The 13998-nt window shown below is 43.7% G+C and overlaps 1 protein-coding gene across 3 annotated transcripts in view; it reads right to left on the reverse strand.

Moving 5' to 3' along the window:
• TRMT9B (tRNA methyltransferase 9B (putative)) overlaps positions 1-10562 on the reverse strand; it is a 74131-nt gene extending 63569 nt beyond the window's left edge. The window contains exons 1-2 of one of the 3 annotated variants that reach the window (XM_059882185.1): positions 9902-10562; positions 9089-9239 (exon numbers count right to left, since the gene is read on the reverse strand). The gene's annotated coding sequence lies outside the window, so the exon portion shown is untranslated. Of the gene's footprint in view, positions 1-9088; positions 9282-9600; positions 9867-9901 lie in introns of those variants that run through there. The other 2 variants (XM_059882186.1, NM_001076832.1) reach the window with 2 other exon arrangements.
• Between the last annotated feature and the right edge of the window lie 3436 nt (positions 10563-13998).

Consider the following 13998-nt stretch of genomic DNA (forward strand, 5'->3'; position numbering starts at 1 on the left):
TCTTTTTTTTTTTAATTGAGGTAATCCTGGTTTGTAACATTATATACATTGCACGTGTGCAGCATTATATTTTGACTTCTGTCTACACTGCAGTGTGCTCACCGCTAAAAGTTTAGTTTCCCATCACCCACTCCATAACCACTTCTCTGCTCTCTGTACCTGTATGTTTGTTTGTGGTTTTTAAATTTTGGTTTGTTCGTTTATTTTGTTTTGTTCTATATTCCACGTAAGAGTGAAAATACATGGTATTTGTCTTTCTCCATCTGACTTATTCCACTTACCATAATATGTTCAAGGTCAGTGTTGTAGTAAATGGAAGATTGCATCTTTTTATGGCTAAGCGATATTCCGTTGTGTACATAAACCACATCTTCTTTGTCCATCCATCCATAGACAGAGTGGGCCTTTGTTTCCATGTATTAGCCGTTGTAAGTAGTACAATGAACGTGATGGTGTATATATCTTTTATAATTAGTGTTTTTGTTTCCTTAAATAAATATCCAGGAGCGGAATTACTGGATCATATGGTAGTTCTATTCTTAATTTTTTGAAGGATCTTCATATTGTTTTCTGTAAGTGATTGCACTGGTTTACATTCCCACCAACAGTATATGTGGGCTTCGTTTTCTCCACAGCCTTTCCAACACTTGCTATTTCTTGTGTTTTTGGTAATAGCCATTCTAATGGCCCGGAGAAGGCAATGGCACCCCACTCCAGTACTCTTGCCTGGAAAATCCCATGGACGGAGGAGCCTGGTAGGCTGCAGTCCATGGGGTCGCTAGAGTCGGACATGACTGAGCAACTTCACTTTCACTTTTCATTTTCATGCATTGGAGAAGGAAATGGCAGTGTTCTTGCCTGGAGAATCCCAGGGATGGGGGAGCCTGGTGGGCTGCCGTCTATGGGGTCTCACAGAGTCGGACACGACTGAAGCGACTTAGCAGCAGCATTCTAATCGCCATGAGGTGATACCTCATTGTGGCTTTGATTTGCATTTCCCTGATAATTTGTGATATTAAATATATTGTCATGTGCCTCTTGGCCATCTGCATGTCTTCTCTGGGAGAATGTCTATTCAGCTCCTCTGCCTGTGTTTTAATTGGGTTGTCTGGCTTTTTATTGTTGAGTTGTAGAAGTTTTTGGTATTTTGTTTAGATATTAACCCCTTACTTGATACACGATATGCAAATATCTTCTCCCACTTGTTAGGCTGTCTTTTCATTTTGTTACTGGTTCCTTCTGCTGGGAAGAGGCTTCTTAGTTTCATGTCGTCCCATTTGTTTCATGGCTGATTTTGTTCCCCTTGCCTGAGGAGACATGTCCAGAAAGACATTACTAAGACCAACTGCAAAGAGAATACTGCCTGTGTTTTCTTCTAGTAGGTGTATGGTTTCAGGTCTTACATCAAGTCTTTAATCCAATTTGAGTTTCTATTTGTGTATGGTTTAAGACTAGTATGATTTCATTCTTTTGCATGTGGCTGTCCGGTTTTTCCAAGAACATTTATTGAAGAGACTATCCTTTCTCCTTGTATGTTCTTTGCTCTTTTGCCATAAATTAATTGTCCATATGTGTGTAGGTTTCTTTCTGGGCTCTCAATTCTGTTCCATTGATCTGTGTGTCTATTTTTCTGCCAATACCATGCTGTTTTTACTACTATGTTTCTATAGTATAATTTAAAGTCAGGCAGTATAATTTTATAGTATAATTTAAAATCAAACCCAGCTTTACTCTTTTCTTCTCAGGATTGCTTATTTGGGATCTTTTGTGGCTCTAAATACATTTAAGGGGTTTTGGTTCTATTTCTATGAAAAATGTTGAAATTTTGATAGGTATTGAACTTAACCTGTAGATTGTTTTAGATAATATGTAAATTTTAACAATTTTAATTCTTCCAATCCATGAGCATCTAATATCTTTCAGGGTTTTTTTGTCTTCTTTTGATTTCTTTCAGTAATGTCTTATAGTTTTCAGGGTACAAGTCTTTCACTTCCTTGATTAAATTTATTCCTAGATGATATTATTCTTTTTGTTGTGACTATAAATGGGATTGTTTTCTCAATTTCTCTTTCTGCTAGTGTGTTGTTAGTGTGCACTTTGGCAGCACATAATACTAATATTAGTTTGTTACTAGTGTATAGAAATGCAAAATCCAATTTTATGTATTGACTTTGCACCCTGAGGCTTTACTTCTAATAGTTTATTATTTCTAATAGTTTGTGGTGGGGTCATTAGGATTTTCTATATATAAAATCATGTCATCTTCAAATAGTGACAGTTCTTCCTTTTCAATTTGGATGCTTTTTATTTATTTTTCTTGCCTAATTCTCTTCAATACCATGTTGAATAAGTGTGGTGAGAGTGTGCATCCTTGTTCCTGATCTCAGAGGGACAGCCTTCCGTTTTCAATGTTTAGTATGATGTTAGTTGTGGGTGTGTCATATAAATTTTGCCTTAAAAAATGTATCACAACCCCGTGGTCTCTCTTCCCACATCCCTGATTCAGTTTGGCACGTCAGTGATCTAACCAGTGATTTAAGACTTGGATGTTCTTCTGCTCTATAATACACTTGGCAAATCAAAAGACCATTTTGATTTTCAATCTTAAAAAAAAAAAACAACAGAGTTGTGTCCTACAACTTAATCTTTAAGCTCCATATAGCTAGACAAGAACTCATCATGCTTATAGCCCAGAGGGAGGAAAAAACCAGGTTTTTCTCTTGAATATTTACTCAAATAGGAATGAGAGAGAAAAAGAGGAGGGTGGGGGAAAGCTGGAATTAGGTCATTTGTGTGTTACTGTAACTTACAAAGGTGAATACCACTTACTGTTCCTCACAGTGAATCCGATTAAGGTTAGATTCAACCAGCTCCTCCCTGAGAATATACTCTAAATGGGCTTAGATGGGGGCTCACTGTGGAAGAGAATGCATTTGTCCTGAAGCTGCATTTACAGAGAAAGAGTACTGTTTTTATTTTGATGTGTTTATTTATGGTGACGTGGGGTCAAGTGGCTAAACTCTTGCTGTCACCACTGGATGTATAATATGATAGTGTGGTTTATCCCAGGCAGCGTTTATAATTCTGCATTTAAATTCTTTCATTACCTACCAGAGCAGATCTCTGAATGAACTCTCACCTTTTGAGACATGAAAATCAATTAGAAATTATATATGTATTAGACTAACAAATTCACTAAGTAACTCCATCTCCCTCAGCTACTCTTCTCTAATTTTAAGGTTCAAATATCAGAAGCAAATATAAAATGATTTCATTCAATAATCAAGACTTAATTCCTAGATGTGATAATATAATTTCTGAGTACAAATAAATGATAATGTGTTACTTAGGAATTATAAAGACCGAATCATATTTGATCTTCAACAGGGTTTCCCTGATAGCTCAGTTGATGAAGAATCTGCCTGCAATGCAGGAGGCCCCAGTTCAATTCCTGGGTTGGGAAGATCTGTTGGAGAAGGGATAGGCTACCCACTCCAGTATTCTTGGGCTTTCCTTGTGGCTCAGCTGGTAAAGAATCTTCCAGCAATGTGGGAGACCTGGGTTTGATCCCTGGGTTGGGAAGATTCCCTGAAGAAGGGAAAGGCTACCCACTCCAGTATTCTTGCCTGGAGAATTCCATGGACTGTATATAAGTTCATGGGGTCACAAAGAGTTGGACATGATTGAGTGACTTTCACTTTCAATCATATTTACTTTAATAACTCAAAAAAAAATCTGACAAGACTTAGAGTATGAAATAAGTAATTAGAGTGAATTCAAGCATACTCTTATTTTAATCTCCAATTAACAGGACATTTCTCTATTTAATCCTCTAAGGAAAAAAAAAATTAAAGTTCCAGAGCAAAGAAAGATTCAATAGAAACACAGCCACACAGATAATTCATTTAATGAAAGAACCAGTCTTCCAGAAGCTATTATATCCCTGATCAAACCCTAGTTCCTCCTTTGTATTGCTATTCATTAAGTAGATAGGCTTTCTGGAACTTGAGTGGGGAGGAGCTTTTAAAAATCATTTTCTTGATATTTTACCTCAATTAAAAAACAGAAAGAAAAGAAGATTATTTCATATTCAAATAGAACCACCACAGAAAGGGGTAGGTCCTTAGGAATTTTAGTGATTTATTTGCTTGATGCTTTTTCTAGCAATTTCATCTGTAATGACTGTAACATCCATCTGCTTGAAATGCAAATTGGTTAGCAACTGGATCCTTTTTTGATTCTTACAATATATCATCTCTCTGCTTTGAATGAAATATTCTAGCTAAGTCTCTGATGAAATCTGTTTCCAGTAAGCTTTGGAAATGGAGTGTCACACAGCATCCATTCTGGTCTCCTCCAGGTGTGCCTTCCTCTGTCTCTAGGCTGGAGAACCATCAGCTACATTTCCCAGAGTCCCTTGCAGCCAGGGTTCTGGGCACAGCTTAGGTTCTGCCAAGTGAGAGGACCTGGATGAGAAGCGAGGTAGACGGTGTCTAAGGAAGATGTTCTGTTTCTGTCCTTGGTAACCAGGTTCTGTTACTAGCTTCCTGCGTGGAGTGGTGCTTTGTAGCAGCTTCTCTGATCACTGAACACAGCTCAGAGAGTGAGCTCTGATGTCAGCAGCTCAGGCAGCAGCTCCAATTTCCAGCCTCCGGACTTGGGCGATGATGGCAGCAACCCTAGGACACCAGTTCCGTGGAGCTCTCTGGGGCTCACCCCTCCAGTCCAGCCTGCAGCCTCTCCTCTCTAAGCAGCAGCAGCCTTTCCTTCCAGCCTTCCTGTGAGCACCTACTTCCCATATTAAACCCCTTTCTGCTTAAAATAGCTGGGATAGTTTCTCTTATCTGCACCATGACATTAAAACAAGAGAAAGGAAAGAGGACAGCCTTCGGTGCCCAGGACAGCAGGTAAAGCCTGGAGAGAACCACGAAAGGGAAAATGACCTCCACAGTGACTCCTTAAGGACCAGGGAGAAGTCACAGGCCCTGCCACCAAGAACTCCCCAAATCTGGGCACCACTCTTAGGGCCCAAGGATGAGGCCACAGCATAAAGGCTTAGAAATAGTCATGAGACATTTTGGAGAAAAAGGAAAAAAGAAAAACATGAAAGGAAAAATAACAAGAGGGGAGAGAGGAAGGAAAAAGAAGGGAAGAGAGAAGAGAAGAGGAAATAAAAAACCAAATAAAACCAGGCACTGGTGACAGTTCTCTGCCAGCTTCCTCACGTGACCTGGCCTGGGTGGCACTGCCCAGTCCGACCTGTTAGTGTCACAGAGCTGGGCTCACGGGGTCTCAGATGCAGATGCAGGGGCGCTTTCCACAGGAGAAATCAAGTGAATCCATCAGCTCTTGAATAGGTAGATTCAAACTGGATAAATACATATATTTTGTTTATTTCCAGCTATCCTATACACGTGTGCGTGCTAAGTCACTTCAGTCGTGTCCAGCTCTTTGTGACGCCATGGACTGAAGCCCGCTGGGCTCCTCTGTCCATATATTCTCCAGGCAAGAATATTGGAGTGGGTTACCGTGTCCTCTTCCAGGGGATCTTCCAGATCCAGGGATAGAAACCATATCTCAAATCTCCTGCCCTGGCAGGCAGCTTCTTTACCACTAGCGCCACCTGGCAAGTCCATCTATACATAGTGTTCTTTCTCTTGATAGATAGATAAAAAGAAGTCTAGTAGCTGGAAATTAGAGTCCATGGAATTGCAAGGAGTTGGACATGACTGAGCCCGAATGCATGCAGCTGAAAATATACAAAATATGTATTCTAAACAAAAATCTATTAGATTTTTAAAAAGGAAATGAATCCAGATGGCTTTAAAGTCAGACAGTTAATAATGCAAAGAGTTGACAAAACTAGTCAATTATGGTAAATATTGGCTTAGGCTCTGGGCAGCTTAAAAAAAAAAGATTGTCAATATGTTTTTTATAATTCAGTAGAGTGATCTGTAAGAAAAACAAATCCTAAGCTGTTTACACAAAACAATTAAGATTCTATGGAGATGTAATTCTTAATGTAAAAGAAAAGCAAGCGTGTCTCCCAGCCCAGCTTGCTGTTCAAGCCCCGCTCCCACACCACTGCCCCCCCTCGGCAAAGATATCTGTTATCTCTGCTGCTCGCTCTCTCCTCATCAGGAAACCTGCACACAGGAAGCGCACAGAGTCTCTGCAGGTGTTGTTCACTGGGCTTTAATCCTTCCCAACCCCAATATCACTTCCTAAAGCACACGTTCCTGACCTCCCTCCCTCTACGGGTCAAATTCCCTGTCTCCTCCCTTGACGTGTTTCCTGCATAGCACTCAGCACAGGTATAACGATAGGTTTACCTGTGTAGTACCAGCAGCCATGCTTCCAGGAGGGGTTACATCTGCTTTTCTTGCATCCTGAAGGCTTTAGCATGGTGTCTCAGGTGACTTAGGGATGCTCAACAAATAAAACCCTGCATGAGTCATATTGCTGCTTCAGCCCCAACTACTCCATTTCTAAGTATGTACCTGCCCAGGGGAAAACTATGGACTCTTATCGTTTTATGAGAACCACACTTTAATGGCATTAACAGAAGCTAGTTTATAAAAGATTTAAATTTGATTTTAGAATTTCATCTCCTTCCTCTCCCTGCTATCTCATCATTACCTCTCAGAACCACCACACATAACTTCGTTCAGCTAGATAAGCCGGTGGTCTGTCCATGGGGGAGGAGATACAGACTTGACAGTATAAGCCTCTAATTCTCCCCCAAACACTGATTACTAAGAGTCTATTGTACCCTGTAGTGTATTGTACAAAAGTATAATAAGTTAACCAGGACAGGAGAATGAGTCACCCAAATATTGAGTTCTACCATCAATTACACAGCAACCCCTCTGCAGCCCTAGGAGATGAGATTTAACCCATTTCTCTTTCTTGTAAGACAGCTCACAATGTGCATTTTACACCAGTTATTCCATTTGCTCCCGACTACCACCTTAGTTGGGCTTCCCAGGTAGCGCTAGTGCTAAAGAACCCACCTGCCATTGCAGGAGACATAAGAGATGCAGGTTTGATCCCTGGGTCGGGAGGATCCCCAGGAGAGGGCATGGCAACCCACTCCAGTATTCTTGCCTGGAGAATCCCACAGACAGAGGAGCTTGATGGGCTACAGTCCATAGGGTTGCAAAGAGGCAGACACCACTGAAGCAACTTAGCATGCATGCACGCACCACCTTAGTTACGAAATATTATTCCCATTTCACAGATGAGGAAATGTGGCAATTCAGTCCAGGTGATGGAGCTCAAACTCCAAGTGTTTCTCTGTTTGGAAAGTGAGTACCCAAAGTGAATGGTGCAACTCCTCTAGGACACTTCTTAGCTAGAGGTTCAGGCTGTCTGATGACATCAAGAAAGGAGAATCACACAGGCGAAGGGACGTTCGGTGGGTCGATTAGCACACCCACACTTCCAGCCTGACCACCAACCAAGCTGCACCAGAATCAGCCTCCATATTTAGTTCCTTCTGTCTTTAAGTAAATCACCACACAGTCTTCATCCCTTCCTGCCACTCTCCTCAGAACGCGTCCTAATTTATCTACGCTTAAAAGCATAAGACTGCACAGGCAAGTGCTGACAGCTTAATCGCAACGATACTTCATAGAAGGGCTAAATCACAGTGAGAGCTGATTCAGCTCCCATTTAAAATACGAATCGGAACATCAACATGCAGTAAACACAGGATTTAGTTGCATTTCTTCCTCAGCACGGAGGTCCTGTTTATTGCCAAGCTTGTCTGGCCCTCTGCCTTCCTCGAGGTAGTGCTGATAATTGTCCATCATAATGTGTCTCAGATTCTGGACACACGTTCTCTAAAGGCGCATGTGAATTCTTTACAAGTGGAATGCATATAAATATCCCCGTATCCACCTATCAGAAATACTGAAAGTATTAATACCTTCTTTACAGTCCTGTTAATCCCCTTAGGATTTGGCTTTAGAAGATATAGGTACACAGAGGGTTAAGATGTATTGGGAAAGCACCCCTCCCCCCACCACTGCCCCTCTGCTTTAAGGCAGAGTTAACCATGAGAACATAGCGTTTTTCATTTCCCATCCCTCCAGTAAGTAAAATCTTATTAAAACCTTGATGCTTTTGCTATACGAAGACAGACACACAAAAGGACAAAGTATTTCCAAAGAACATCATTTCATTAATTGAATCTTCCTAGAAAAAGGATTTCTTTTGGACTAAGAGAAGGGTCTATAGAGAACCCGCCTCTCAAACCTGACCGAATGCATTAAGAAAGCAGTTCTCTGGAGCAGTTTCCTTGGTGAGGAGATCCTTTCCAACCTGTCAAGGTCCACTTTAAAAGAAGTTATGGGCAATCAGGGGCCACCAGGGAGTCGCTTTCATTCTCTTCAAATGATCTTTCCCTCTGAGCTACTCTAGAGCAGCCCTCACCATCCCTGGAGACTCCTTCATACTGCGTTTCCGGCCGGGCATCAGGACAGAAAAACCTACAATTGTTCCTTCCTAAACTTCAAGACAGATTAACCGGTCATCAGTCAGAAATGTCAAGGATTCGCTGTGCTAATGAGTCACATGAATAATAGTACTTCAGCTCCTTAAACAAGGAGTTAAAAGCCAACTGTTAACCTGTATTATTGCCAGTAACCTTAAACTCAAATGACATAGCTGTGTTCTAGCTTTTCGCCCCCAGGAAATACTCCGTGTACATTTAAATGCATGCAGACATACCAATATAAAGATTCATCTGTGCTGTAGTTCACAACCGTACCCTGTTTCTATGCATCGCACGCTTAGAATGTTTATCACGAAGAACTCAAATAATATGTAAGGACATTTAGAGCAAATACTACACAAATTCTGCCAATCCCGTTTTGATATTCTTTCTTAAACTGTATTTTTGACATCAGCTTGGACTATTTCAATAAGTTTTTCCAGATCAACTAAAAAATATTCCCTGACAAACTTTCTGGCCTCAAGTTATGTTCGTTTATTGCCTCCAGCTAGTTAAAAATCAATTCCCAAGTGATAGCTTCCAAAGGGAAAGATACACATGTACTCCAGGAAAACACAAATTACTTTTCACCTTTAGATACGAAACAGGTCTCCTGCAGCTCCGGGTTCTGATTTATCCGCTGTCACATCCGAAGCCCATCCCCGCAGTCCCTTCCTGCACGTCAGGCTTCGCTGTTCGGATCACGTCTAAGTTTTCAAGGTAAGCAGGTCACCCTCGGCGACTGGAATGACAGCGGAAGAGCAGGCACTCACCCCAGGCGGTCAGACCCGGGACGCGGGCGCCCTAGAGCGCGGGAGGCGACCTGTCGCGCCCCCTCCTCCGGATCCAGGCGGGGAGGGCAGGAGCGGGGCCGGCCCAACTAGGGTGGAAGGGAGGCTCCTCGCCTCCCACCTCTGCGGACCACGGTCAACGCCACGGTCGCTGGTCCTGGCCGCGAGGTATGGGGGCGGGCAGCACTACGAAACCGAGTAGTTCCAATGCATTCTCGCACCCCCCGCCCTTCCCCGGAGCCGAGGCGGAAAAGCTGCCTTTGCATCAAAGCCAGGGGCTGCGCCGGGTGTAACTTCCACCCGGTGACCTACTTTAGAGTGTGAGAATGAACGCGATGGGGGGAAAACAAAATAGACGGAGGGCGCGCGGGAGCCGGGCTCCGGGGACGCGCGTGGCCGAGTGGCATCGCGCGCCCGCGCGCGCCCGGGGCTTCCAAAGAGAAGTTGCGGCGCGGCCCCCGGAGGCCTGGGGCAGAGCCCCGGGGCCGTCGCCCCGCCAACGCCTCCCCCAGCCGCGGCCCGGGTGCGGGCTTCCCGGGGCTCGCGGGCCTCCGGACGATCAACGCGGCTCCCCGCCCCCACCTCTGTCCCCGCCTCCCCGACCCGCCCTCACCTCTCCGGGCGGCGCGCGAGCTCCGGCGGCCTGGGGACCCGGGTCAGCGGCGCCTCCGGGCCGGGAGGGCGGCGGCGGGCGCAGAGCGGAGCCCGGGGAGTGCCGCCTCTCGGCCCGGTCCCCTGGGAACGCCCCGCCCGAACGCGCCCGGGAAGTGAGGCTCTGCCGCGCCGCCTGGCCGGGAGATCGGGGTGACCTTCCTGCCTCTTCTCGTCGGTGTCTCCCGGCGCGGCCCGTCCTCCGTGGGGAGGCCAGGCCGAGGCGAGCACACCTGGAGCGCAGCAACGCCGTACCTGGGTGACAGCAGCGTGACGTTTCAGCGCGTCTTTTCTCATTTGATCCTGGCAACCACCTTCTGCCACCGAAAGGTCCCCATTGGGTATCTGGCAAAACCGGAGATCAGAGGGATTCAGTCCCAGGTGCCGCTGCTCGCTCTCTCCAGATCTTTTCACTCACATGGCCTTCGGACTAGACCCATCCAAGTAGCGTCAGTCAGAAGAAGGGATGGAACTTAGGTTGAAAGTTTCTGCGGCAAGTTGGACACAGATTCCTCCCTCCCCAGTCCTCCGCTTCTGTAACAGTAGGGCTAGCTACTTTCTATCAGGTCCTTCGCCTGGTCCAACAACTTAATCTTCAGAGGCCTGACTTAAAAATGCGGCTACCCGATATTGGAAAAATAACATGTTGAGTAACTGTTCTGCCCCTCCTCGTGTTTGAGTATGACACTCCTGACCCCATGGGACAGAGATGAGTTGAGTTGTATTTCCAGGCACGGTTTTCTGTGGGGACCCAACTACACCTCTCATATAACACCTCGATGATGTTATTTAAGGCAGTACCAAGAGGAGCTCAGCAGATACAGTTTGTGATTCTGGAATAGTTTTCTAGTGACTTACTATATTGGGAAACTTTGCTTGGGCATCTCTGTCTTAATGCCCAAGGGTAATCAAATTGACATTTCCTTTTTATATAAACTCCGTTTGGCATTTAAAAGGGGAAGAATCATGAGTCTGATGGTACATGTTCTTCTTGCCCAGAATGCCAGCCCACAGAAGTGCCACTGCTCATTTTTGTTTCCATTCAGTAGAGTTAGAGCTGCATTGTGTCCTTGGACAAGGGCTCCATACTGGATACTGGGGTATTCCTTGCTGCTGCTACTGCTGCTAAGTTGCTTCAGTCGTGTCTGACTCTGTGCGACCCCATAGACCTCCACCGTCCCTGGGATTCTCCAGGCAAGAACACTGGAGTGGGTTGCCATTTCCTTCTCCAATGCATGAAAATGAAAAGTGAAAGTGAAGCCGCTCAGTTGTGTCTGACTCTTAGCGACCCCGTGGACTGCAGCCTACCAGGCTCCTCCGCCCATGTTCCTTGCTGCTGCTGCTAAGTCGCTTCAGTCGTGTCTAAAAGGGCAGCGGGAGACAAAACTGCATATATATATGGGTTTTATGGGCCTCTCCCTTTTCCTGAACTATGTAAAAAATAACACTACCAAAAATCTCAGTCTTTCTCAAGCACCTGTCCTGGTTCTCTGCTTTTCTCTATCTTCTTTCCCTGGACAGCCTCATCCATTTTGATGACTGCAAGCAGAATCTCTGTGAAGGTGTCTCAAGAGCTGGTCTTTGCATAAACCTCCCAACCCATATTGCCAGCAGCTTGCTTGACATCCCCTGCAGAGTGACCGCAGTACATTTGAATCTGAGGTCCTGTGCCCTCCATGACCTCATCCAGCTTCTCTTTGCATTTCTCTATCAATCCCATCCTCCCACTCCCCTGGTTTCACAAACTCTGCTTCTCCTGGCCCTCCGTATCCCACTGGCAGCCACCATCTACCATCAATCTTTGCAATACTTGTATTTACCTACTTCCCTCCCTTCTAACTGTTTCTACTTTACTTGTTTATGTCCTATTCCTTCTCACCTATGTGATTATATTGTTTAATTCCATGTCCTGACTTTCAAAACCATCTCTTCTTTGAAAACTTTTAGCTTTTATCTGGAACTAATCACCCTGTCCTGAGACTTTAGTGGTCTTTATCTATGTACCTCCTATAACACTTATCACCAACTTTTGACAGTATTTGTTCATTTTTTTTTCAACAAATATTCATTGAACATCTATTATGTGCCAGGCACTATGCTAGGAAAACAGTGGTGAGCAAAACAGATAAAATTCCTACCCTCATAATACAAAGGTGAGATGACAAACATTAATCAAATAATCACAGATACCAAAAATGAAATATGTCATCCAAACTGAAACCGGTCCCAGGGAGGATAGGTACAGACTGTCATGAAAGTTCACGTGTCTAATCTCTCTCCTTGCGGGAATTTGGCCGACTCAGCCTCAATATGTAGCCCAGAGCTGTATGCGGGGAGGTGTTCAGAGTTTTTGTTGAATGAACATATGCATCTATTTTTTACATGTAAGTGACTTGATATGTTTCTATATTGCAAAGTATTGAATAAAATAACGACAAACACTCATCACAACCCACTGTCGCTTAAGCTATTGGCTATTGTTCCATTACGGCAAATCCATGGATCGTCTCTCTCTAAATGCATCCTGTTTTCTTTGTCAGCATGGTGACAGGTGAATTTTTTGTAATCCCAGTAGCATTATCAAGAACATTCTTTATGGCAGAAGTTCTTCTATGTACGAACAGTTCACTGTTCTCACCAGCATCAGCCCCTTCACCTTCCGTATAGTTCAAAACATTTGCTGAGGAAGTAAAATAGCCTTGTGTTTTCTGCCCTGCTGGAAACTGTGTCATCCTCCACCCTCTGGGTCATTTCCCTGCTTCCTCTCCATCTCTGTAATTGTGTGAGCATTGTTTCTGCATCCCCTTTCTTTTCATTTCTGCTATGTTGCTTTTTAACATCTTTTGCTTGTGATCCTGTCATTTTTGGGAATCAGTCTTTCACTGGAACAGTAAGTGACACATGTCTCCTAGTTTATTTTATCATTTTTTTTTTTTGTAGTGCTACTACGGAGAAGGCGATGGCAACCCACTCCAGTACTTTTGCCTAGAAAACCCTATGGACGGAGGAGCCTGGTAGGCTGCAGTTCATGGGGTCGCTAGAGTCGGACACAACTGAGCGACTTCACTTTCACGCATTGGAGAAGGAAATGGCAACCCACTCCAGCGTTTTTGCCTGGAGAATCCCAGGGACGGGGGAGTCTGATGGGCTGCCGTCTGTGGGGTCACACAGAGTCAGACACGACTGAAGCGACTTAGCAGCCCAGCAGCAATGCTACTATGTAATTCTTTTTCAAAGAAGCACTTTTAAAAAAAGACACAGAATCTCAAGTCTGATTTTTTTAATCTATTGTTTGTTTTCAGCCTCAAATAGATATGGAGTGGGAAAGTGACCTTATTTTCATGGTAGGAAAATAAAGAGTAAAAAAGAAGTTCAAACAACAGAAAATGTGTCATATAAAAACTAGAACATTTAGCATGTAGAAAAATACAGAGACATGATTTTGAAGATAATTTTAATGACCTGGAAATACAATAAAATGTTAAGTTAAAAAGCATTTTGAATAGATTTTAGGTTAGGTAAATCATATGTTCACATATGTGTACAGGAAAAATACTGTGTAAGTATACCAAAATGATAATAGTGATTTTCTCTGAGTGATACAATTTTCACTGTTACATTCTTCTATATATTTTTTTAAAGAGAAGGGGATGATATGCAGTTTCATAGCAAAGCATATTTCTATTTGTAGCCACAGTCTGTCCTCATGGATTTTATGGATTGTGCCTCCCTGCTGTTATTAACACTAATCAAGTATGTGAGAAGTAGTATTAACATATGAAAGGCCCTCTTGTTTCTTTCCTTTAATATTATTTTAAATACTCGGGTGCCGCAGTTTAAGTCCAGTTGTTTTAAATATAGAAGTCACAATTACCACACTGTTTCCATACCAGAAAGCTGCTCATGGCTATGTTAAAGACGCAGCCATATGTGCCCCATCTTGTACTGTGCTTAGATTACTTGTTGTATTTATGTTCTGCTTGGAGAAGGCAATGGCACCCCACTCCAGTACTCTTGCCTGGAGAATCCCATGGACGGAGGAGCTTGGTAGGCTGCAGT

Source organism: Bos taurus, chromosome 27 (genome assembly GCF_002263795.3).
Source record: "Bos taurus isolate L1 Dominette 01449 registration number 42190680 breed Hereford chromosome 27, ARS-UCD2.0, whole genome shotgun sequence".
In the NCBI taxonomy this organism is placed as follows: Eukaryota; Metazoa; Chordata; class Mammalia; order Artiodactyla; family Bovidae; genus Bos; species Bos taurus.